This window comes from Lactuca saligna, chromosome 5, assembly GCF_052625555.1.
Source record: "Lactuca saligna cultivar CGN05327 chromosome 5, ASM5262555v1, whole genome shotgun sequence".
Taxonomy (NCBI): Eukaryota; Viridiplantae; Streptophyta; class Magnoliopsida; order Asterales; family Asteraceae; genus Lactuca; species Lactuca saligna.
Window position 1 is genome coordinate 18,394,767 of NC_136421.1, and position 9,568 is coordinate 18,404,334.

Below are 9,568 nucleotides of genomic sequence, written 5' to 3' on the forward strand. Positions count from 1 at the left end.
GAAAATCCTATATTTTCTAAATAAAAGCAGTCTTCTACCAAGACTCGACGGAGTTATGTTTTAAAGAGTAAATTTCCCTGAAACACTAACATTACCAAAATACGGTATTTGATTTTTAAAGAAAGTAGAAGAATAAACATTAGGGAAAATAACATATGCCTCAGTAGAGAATACTGCTAACTAAGGCAAAAGAAATCATAGACTCCAGGAGAGTATCAAATGAATGATACGCCAGGCTCAGTCTAACAAAAGGGAACACAGACCCCAGATGGTATCAAATGTACGATACGGCTAGCAAGGTCTAAAACAAAGAAGCACAGACCCTAGATAGTATCAAATGAAGGATACAGCTAGCAAGGTCTAAAACAATGAAACACAGACCCCAGACAGTATCAAATGAAAGATACAGCTAGCAAGGTCTAATAACAAAAAGGGAAATCCTAAGTGGGTTGTTTCAAGAATACAGTGTTAAATTCTCGTTACCTTAAGGCCATGAATTATAAGGTAAACATGGAGATACTCGTAACCATACTGATTGACACTAGAGTACTTGATGCCCTGCAAGCGTCGGAATAAATATGACATTTGTCACCACTTGGCTTGGTGGGCCGTGGACTATAGCTAGCAGTCAGGGTGCGGGAGTGTCAATCCCGTATAGATCTATACACACAATATCCGCTCTCCCTACAGGAGTCTCTGGTTACCAACTCAACGACGGGGAGATCCATGTCTTGAAGATGCATCTCGTATTCTGAGTACTAATAGAAGCGTTGGAGAAATGACATAGACTCGCGTATGAACTGACCCTTGTAAACCTTTATGTCTATACATGTACACATGATATATAATTAACGTTTAAACGACTTTCGGACGGATATCCGATACCCACCAAACCACATCCCAACGAGGAAAAGGAAATGGCAATTAGGGTTTCGTTCATAGGGTTTGGAGAGGTGGAGGCTGGTCATGGGAATGTCTAAGAGTGAATTAAGGTGTTTAAATAGGGTACATGCCCTAGAAATTAGGGTTTGTCCCTGATGACTGCACGCCCCCATACCTCCACTTGTGCCCAGCATACGTGGGTTTCCTTTGTGACCAACTTCGTCCCAGTACGCCCAGCGTACTCGGCTAGGGACTAAGACCACCAATCTTCCGAAGGCCATAACTTATTCATTCTAAGTCCGATTTCGAAGTTTGTTATATCCACATAAAGTTAATGAGGAGCTCTACAATTCTATCAACTCTCTTTTGCCTTAAAACTTCTCGAGATTAAATCCAAAATTCATAAAAGGCCCGAACTATCACTTCATGATTATATCCTTGGGCTCCAAAACACAAACCGAACTCTCGGATCACCTAATCTACATTATCCACATCCAAGGGGGGTCTAAATCTCTCCTTCCCCAAGGCCCGTAGTCTTATGATAACTAATCTTCGGGTCACGTCCTCGAATTAAAAAAACGATTCAAAACAGGGTGTTACATTAGTATTATGATCGTTCCTTTAAAAAATAAGAAAATTACAAATATAGCCATATTTCCTAATTACTATTTAATAGCAAAAAATTAGTCCTTAACCACAAATAGCCAAGAAAATAGTAGTCAATTAAGAAAAACTAATATTTCCATAAAAATCAACAGTTTGGTCTAAGAATATTTTAAATGAACTACTATTTTGGGTAAATGTGCTACTGTTTTAGAGTCCGTCTAATTTTTGACGATCCATTAACCCAAAATATATAAAGTCGAAAATTCCATTCTAGGTCATTTTTCATGTTTCAAAACTAAAGAAACTCTCTCAATAACGGTTCCTAACAACAACTGGGTATTTTCTTATATTCTATTATTTTTTTTTTGTTTTGTTGATGTGTAGTATGAAATATATTAGTATTGGTATAATTTTTTTTTTGAAAAAAAAAAAAAAAAAAAAAAAAGAGGATAGGTTTCAGGAATCAGGTACGGTGTACAATTTTTTAATGCACAAACTGCGCATTAAAAACTTGTACACCGTAAGAGATTTTCAATACCTATGGTTTCCTCTCGATTTTTTTTCAATACCTATAGTTTGGGATATCGTAGTTTATAGAGAGGATACCGTATGTTATTTCAATACCTACGAATTCATTTCCAAAAATGAAAAAATATATATATACTAAACCTCCAAACCACAGACAATTTAGCAAATAATAGGTGTTTCTTTATAAACTACGGTTTTTATGTCTGTTGTTAGCTATTTGCAAAATTTTAACTATGAAGCAAGAAGTAATTAAAGATTTTGGCTACATTAATCTTTTTCTACGAAAAATAACAACCAAAATCAATATGAAAAAGATAAAAGAATTTTGCAATTAAATTGAGTTGATGGTCTAACACCCCCTAAACAGCAAACATAAATATCCTGAGAGATGGGAGTACAAATGAAGCACTGTTTGAAATGATGTGTATGTACAGCTACCCCTGACTTTGCTTCCCTGCAAAATTTATTACTTTTTTCCTTTTTATTAATGTGCTTTAAATGGTATTCATACAAATTACAATAATTCATTTTCAGAAAACTATCAATTCCCACTGTATCAATTCCACTGTAAATGCTTGATTTTATAATAAAAAAGGTATAACACAATAGCATTTTATTTAACTATCATAAATTTATAAAAATATAATAAGTAACATATATGAAATCGATATTAACTGACGAAATTTGATCACACAATAATACAATCGTGTGATAACTTCTACATGTATTTAAATGTGATTTATGCAAATTTGATATTACTTGACGACGCTCATGTTTATACGCAGTATATCTTGGTAGTTGATTTATTTAAAGATTTTATGTTCCATAAAAAATGGTTATGGCTTTGTTGGGTGATATGTTATTATCTTTCAAATGATGGAATGCATAACACGTTACATAATAATAAAGTGCTCCTACAAGTTATGAATAACGAGTAGCATCATTTGTGGTACCATGCTCGGTATGGCAGTGTCGATAATTGTACTAGTACAGGGATGGTGGAATCATATGGAAAAACTTGTAGTTCATCAGAAAGATCACACTGTGTTTAATATGTCCCTCGTAATGAAAATCGACCAACAATTGATTGGAGGACTGAATCATGATTTCATCATGATACGATGTTGTATCTTGTATCGGGTCATGGGTTCTCATTTGATGGATTACTTCATGTAATTGCATCATTAGACATGGTTTTTATGGTGTTGACTGTTGAGGGTTCATTTTTACGTGAGGCTTGTTGTACCTTCTATAAATGAGATTCCATATTTGTAACACTAGAATTTGAGTGTCATTTTTACGCTTATTATAGTTTTGGCCTTTATTAATTATTGAAACCAAGGTATGTGGTTTTTCTTTTATCTTTTCCGTTTTCTTTCTCAAAGATTAAATTATATTCACCCTAATAAATGGAAATAATTTTGTCATTTGTCAATTTTTCATGAGTTTTAATACTTGTTATTTTGTGGTATTTTTTTAAATAAATATTATCCACTTGTAAATTTCTGATTTATTTCAAAATTTAAAATTAAAATCATATAATTATATCTATGTAAAGTATTAAATATAATATATATGAAATTAAATTGTAAGAAATTTGTTTATTGCTTTCTTATTTTAAAGTTTTACATTAAAATATATTTATTGCTTATACTTTAATATTTAATCTTTTTTTTTAAATTAACCTGTATAATATACGGGTCTCGCACCTAGTTTAATTATATTGTAGAGTTGTATTAACAATTAAAAAAATCTTGAGGGGTGTACCGAGTCGAGTTAGATGAGATGTGCAGGGCCGACGACTAGAAGATTTTAAGGGTCGTGTGCTAATAAGAAAAATGGGACCTTATATACAATTTTTTAATATATAAGAAAAACAAACTTGAATAAATTCATATACATTTAGTTATTAAATATATAATTTAATTATCAAACACTTTTTTTACGGGCTCTGTGCGGCTGCACCTCTTGCCCCCCCCCCCCCCCCTTATCGGCCCTGGAGATGCGGGTTAGAGGTGGTACTATCGATGCCACAAGCGCACAGGTCGGCAAAACTGCTCCTCCTATTTTCTTTTTCTTCTTTCCATTTATAACTTATAAATTATAAATTGTACCCCAATGTGTAGAATACTGTGGATTTAATGATTAAAATACAAAAAGAAAGTTTTGATATGAGGTCATAAATGATATGTTGGTTCGGAGAGTGTAACTACGTAATTTTTTAAAACAATTTTTCACTTTTCAAACAATATAGTTATCGATTAAACATTCTCAAATCTCATGTTCAACAATTGTTATCAAACAAAACATATCCCAAGATCACAAATAAAATTCTCTGACTGTGTGTACGGATCATGTCGGCGCCTTCTCGCGATCGTCACTGGTACCTGAAACACATAACACATAATACGGTAAGCATAAATGCTTAGTGAGTTTCCCAAAATACCACATACAACACATATTAGCCACTCGAGGCTATAACTCTGTATGACCCTCTGGTCAATGTGTATCAGTGGGACCCTCCAGTCCTATAATTCTGTGAACCCTCTGGTCCTAACTCCGTGGACCTTCCGACCCTAACTCTGTAAACTCTGACTCATACATAGCACAAATCACATAGAAATCACATCATACAAAAGCATATAAGATACTCTGTCACATACCACTAATTACCACTCTAGGTAAGGTATAGTGAGAAGACTCACCTCGGGTAACTCGGATAATCACGCACACGAATATACTGATCTAGTCCACGCCTAATCACATAAACAATATCCTCAAATAAATAATGGCTCTCAAGGCTAGATTAAATCCCTTTCAACTATCCTACAGAAGGGTAAAAGACCATTTTACCCCTCCTTGACCCAAAAGTCCAAATATTGACTAAAACCCTAAAAGTCAACAGGGAACAGTACGTGGGGCGTACCAACTCGTGTACGCGGGGCATACACCGGCGATCCAGAAACGAGGTCTCAGACCCTTACGTTGTGCGCACTGAGATTTATGCCCAGCGTAAGTCTCAGTTTCATTCATTTATGGATTTTTGGTCTTAAACGGTTAAGACATAAACTCAAACTCCAGATCTGGCTTTTCTAAGGTCACTTAACCCATAAAGTTGAAACCTTTAAGCATTTGCATGGCTGTAAAGGTTACCATTCATTTCGAACATATGACCCCTTTCCCAAATAAGCCCTAACTCATGCATGACTTACTATTCACGTCCAAGATTGGATTTTTATGATCCTACAACTCATATTACTCTGAAACATGGTAGATCTAAGCTTATGGAGACCATTTGCTCATAAAATCTCCACCATGGGATCAAAACCCCTAATAATTGGTCCTTGAAGCACAAAACAAAAGGGACAAGGAAAGCTTTGAGCTTTTTCCTCCAGGTGAAGCTTCTCCCTCTGTATAACTCAGATCCAAGCTTGTACTCCAACTTCTAGCCTCCACAAGAGCCTCCTCTTCTTCTTCAGTAACACATACAGGCACTTCTAAATCAAGAACACTCACACACTAGCTTTAGAATGATAATATTGTCCTCCTAGGGTTTCTCTCTTCGAAATGGTGGCTGAGGATAAGACCATATCATTCCTTTTATAGCCCTCAAGTCACATTAGGGCTTGCATCTGGGACAGTTATGCCCGCCATAACTTTGATATGCCCAGCGTACCTAGGCGAGTTTGCTTCCAAAATAAGCGATTGAGTATGTGCGGCGTACTCTTCAGTATGCCTAGCGTACTCGATAGCCATGTATTTCCTTTAGAGACTAAACTTGAAAACCTGGTAGAGAAGAAGGGTTAAATAGTTATACCTGAATTTTGGGATGTTAAAATTCTCCCCCACTAGAACCAGACTTCACCCTCGAAGTCTCATGTCGTAAACAACTCTGGATACTGCTCCCGCATCTCCGACTCCGGCTCCTAAGTCAGCTCGGACCCTCTTCAATGTTGCCACTGGACCTGAACCAGGGGCACCTCCTTGTTCCTCAGAACCTTGATCCTCTTATCCACAATTGCAACTGGCCTCTTAACGTAATTCAGGTTCGCATCTATCTGAATATCCTTCAGCGGCACCACTGTCGTCTCATCGGCAATACACTTTCTTAACTGAGACACGTGGAAGGTATCATGTATCTGGCTCAACTCCGCGGATAGCTCTAAACGATATGCTATCCGGCCCACCCTTGCGGTCACCCTGAATGGTCCAATGTACTGGGCCCCCAGCTTGCCCCTCTTCCAGAATCTAGAAGTGAAACGTACATCTAGATCTGACACAATCAAGATCGGTACTCCATGTCATGATACGACCTCTCTTACATACGTCTCTCCCAGTCTCTCTGCAGAAGAGCTCTCACTGATAGCAAGGAAGTGAGTGCTCTTCCTCAGCCGGTTGACGATCACCTAAATTGCATCGACACCCCTCGCGGACCTCGGCAAGTTGGTGATGAAATCCATAGAAATTTGTTCCCACTTCCACTGGGGAACCTCAAGTGGCTGCAACTTGCCATGCAGACGCTGGTGCTCGGCCTTAACCCTGTGACAGGTCAAGAGCCTCTCAACAAACCACGCCACATCCCTCTTCATACATCGCCACTAATACTCTCTCTTCAGATCCAAATACATCTTAGTGGCCCTGGGATGGATCGAAAACCTCGATCTGTGCGCCTCCCCTATCAGGATAGTACGTGCCCCGCCTGCAAACGATACCCAAATCCGACCGTGAAAGGTCATAAGCCCTTGGCCATCGGTAACGAACTCAGATATCTACCCGATCACCCGCTCTCTCTTTCGGTTCTCCGGCCACACAGCCTCTACCTGGGCCTCTCGTATGGTATCCAACACCGGAGTCATTACCGTCATCCTCATACAAATGTCTCGTATCGGGGCACTCTCCACCCTCCAGCTCAGGGCATCGACTACAACGTTAGCCTTACCCGAATGGTATAGGATCTCACAATCATAATCCTTTACCACATCCAACCATCTCCTATGGCGCATATTCTGGTTGGGCTGATCCATCGAATACTTCAAGCTCTTGTGGTCCGTGTATATAGTACACCGAACCCCATACAAATAGTGACGCCAAATCTTAAGGGCAAACATGTCACACCCCCAAACCAGAATGGCGGAAACGTTCGGGGGCGGAGGATGTCATTTTTAGTATCATAACCATAGTGAAGAAAGTAACAACAACCATCATAAATATCATTTAAAAGGTTACATCGTTGCAATAATACATGTTTACAAATAAATTACATATGATGTCAAAATAGATCAAAAGAAATGTGTGCCTTAGCGTCTTGCCTTCACAATCTTGTGGTTACCTGTATTACTGAACATCTGAGAATACAAGTTGTTTTTGAAAGAGTGTCAGCATTAAAATTGGTGAGTTCATAAGCAATTTATGAATGAAAAATGAATATTGTTCCTTAAAGTTTGTTTCCAGAAAAACCAATATTTTCTAAAAGGTTTATTGTAGTCTTAACTAAACCAAGACTTAGTATATGTAAGTAAATCATCATACTTATATGTGGTTTTATATTTAAATAAAACTCCTATTTGTGAAACCCTTAAAATTTCTGTGAACTGTGCGTTTGTTAATTCACCATGTGAGTTGTTATAACCATATTATGACTCGAAGACCTCGTACTTGACGTTCTTCAAGCGTCGGAATGTTATGACACTTGTCACCCTAGACCTGCTGGTCTAGCTGTTGCAAGCAGCTTAGGTGCGGGTTGTCAAACCAAATATAGATCTATACACAACTATCACACTCTCCCTGCAAGAGATTCTGCCTATAACTACAGGACTTTTATATTGTATTAAATAGTCCTCCAATGATGAATGTCTCACAAATTATTCATTAACATGTTCACGTAGTTTGTAATAAAGTACTTCTCTTTATAAATCGATTGTATTACCATTTATTTGTTAAATAAGGTGTCAAAACTATACCTATTATAGTTTTATCAAAATGTTTTATGTTGTAAATGAAACCTTGTTATGCATGACCTTGTATTTCAATAAAATGATATTGAAAATGCTAAGTATAAAATCTTCCACACCTTGCTCAACATGTTACAAGGTGTAAATAACTCTTAGACTTGTTTTAACAATTTAACTCTTAACTGTCACTGTTTTATATTATTTATAGAAAAATAATCGTAAGTCTAAAACTGAATTCTTAAACTCGAAAAGTTTGGAAAAGGAGTCTACTGTGTTCACAAATTTTATTATAATTTTTGGTGGCCTCAAATCAGTGTGAAAATGTTCATTTCCACAACCTGGTCCGATTTCGTTGTTGCAGTGATAGGTAGTTTTGTAAAAATCACCAAACATTGTAGAAAAATCGTATGGAGATGTGCAAGTAGTCATTTTAAAGGTATCAGCCTGAACTATTTTCATACTGAACATTTTTGAAAAATACTAAGTTTAAGTTGGGTAAAATAGTTCGTGAACTGGTTACAACTTTTTTGTTGTAAGCTGTCAAGTTAAGTTTCAAATATGTTTTGGTGTTTTAACTTGTATCCCCCCCCCCCCCTTAAAACTAAAGAAAACTAGAAAATGTAGGGGTATGAACTCACCTTGAGTGATTCTTGGAATAGTGGAAGGTCGAAGACGTGGAGTATCAAGTCAAGAACACTTGATGAACACGTGAACGTTTGGATGATCCTAAGAACGATTTATGGTGTTAAGATATGAGTCAATGATCCAAGAGTGTTATAAAATTATGGAATCACACTTGAGTTTAGATGGAATACTTACCAAAAAGTATTGTAGCAACTCAAGAACACTTGCACAAGGTGGTGGAAAGTAGAGAAAAAGAAGCTTTCTTGAGGTGATATGAGAAGTGTGTTTGTTTGAAATGAGCATGTAAATCAAGAAATCCTCCAGGGATTTCTTGATATAGAAGGTTGCTGGAGCAACTTGTGAGTTTGAAGTGATGTGTGCATTGGTTTGTGTGATGTGGATAAGGTTTGACTAATGAGAGGATGACACATGGAAGGCAAGTGGGCACACTTGACCCACTTGTGGGGTAAATATCCTCTTAATATAAAATAATGATTTTTAATTAATAAATCCTTGAGAAATAAATAAATATGAGTTTTAGGGGTTTAAAATGGTAAAAATATGAATTTGGTGAAAAATCACTGTAAAAAACGTCAAAAATGGGCTTAACAGGCGAAAGTAGTAAAAAACCGGCTTTAGGGACCGAACATACGAGGTTCGGCTCTTGAGAGTGTGAGAACCAAGAGTAGGAGGGGAAAACCGAAGGTCCGAAGTGGGGATGCGAGGGTCTCAGATGTGAGGCCGAAGTTCGGTCCTCGCTGCTGAGCTTCGGTCTATTGAGGTTTCGGTCCGAGATGCTTCTGACAAGTTCGGTTCTGACAGGAGGGTTTCGGCTCCTAAGTGGTTTGGCTCTAAGAGGTTCGGCTCCTAAGAGGGGTTTCGGTTCTATATAGTTGTTTTTTGAGAAATCTTTCCGTTTTGCGTGATTTTTGACCAAGTTAAGGGTCGGGATGACCCGAATGACTATAAAAAGTTTG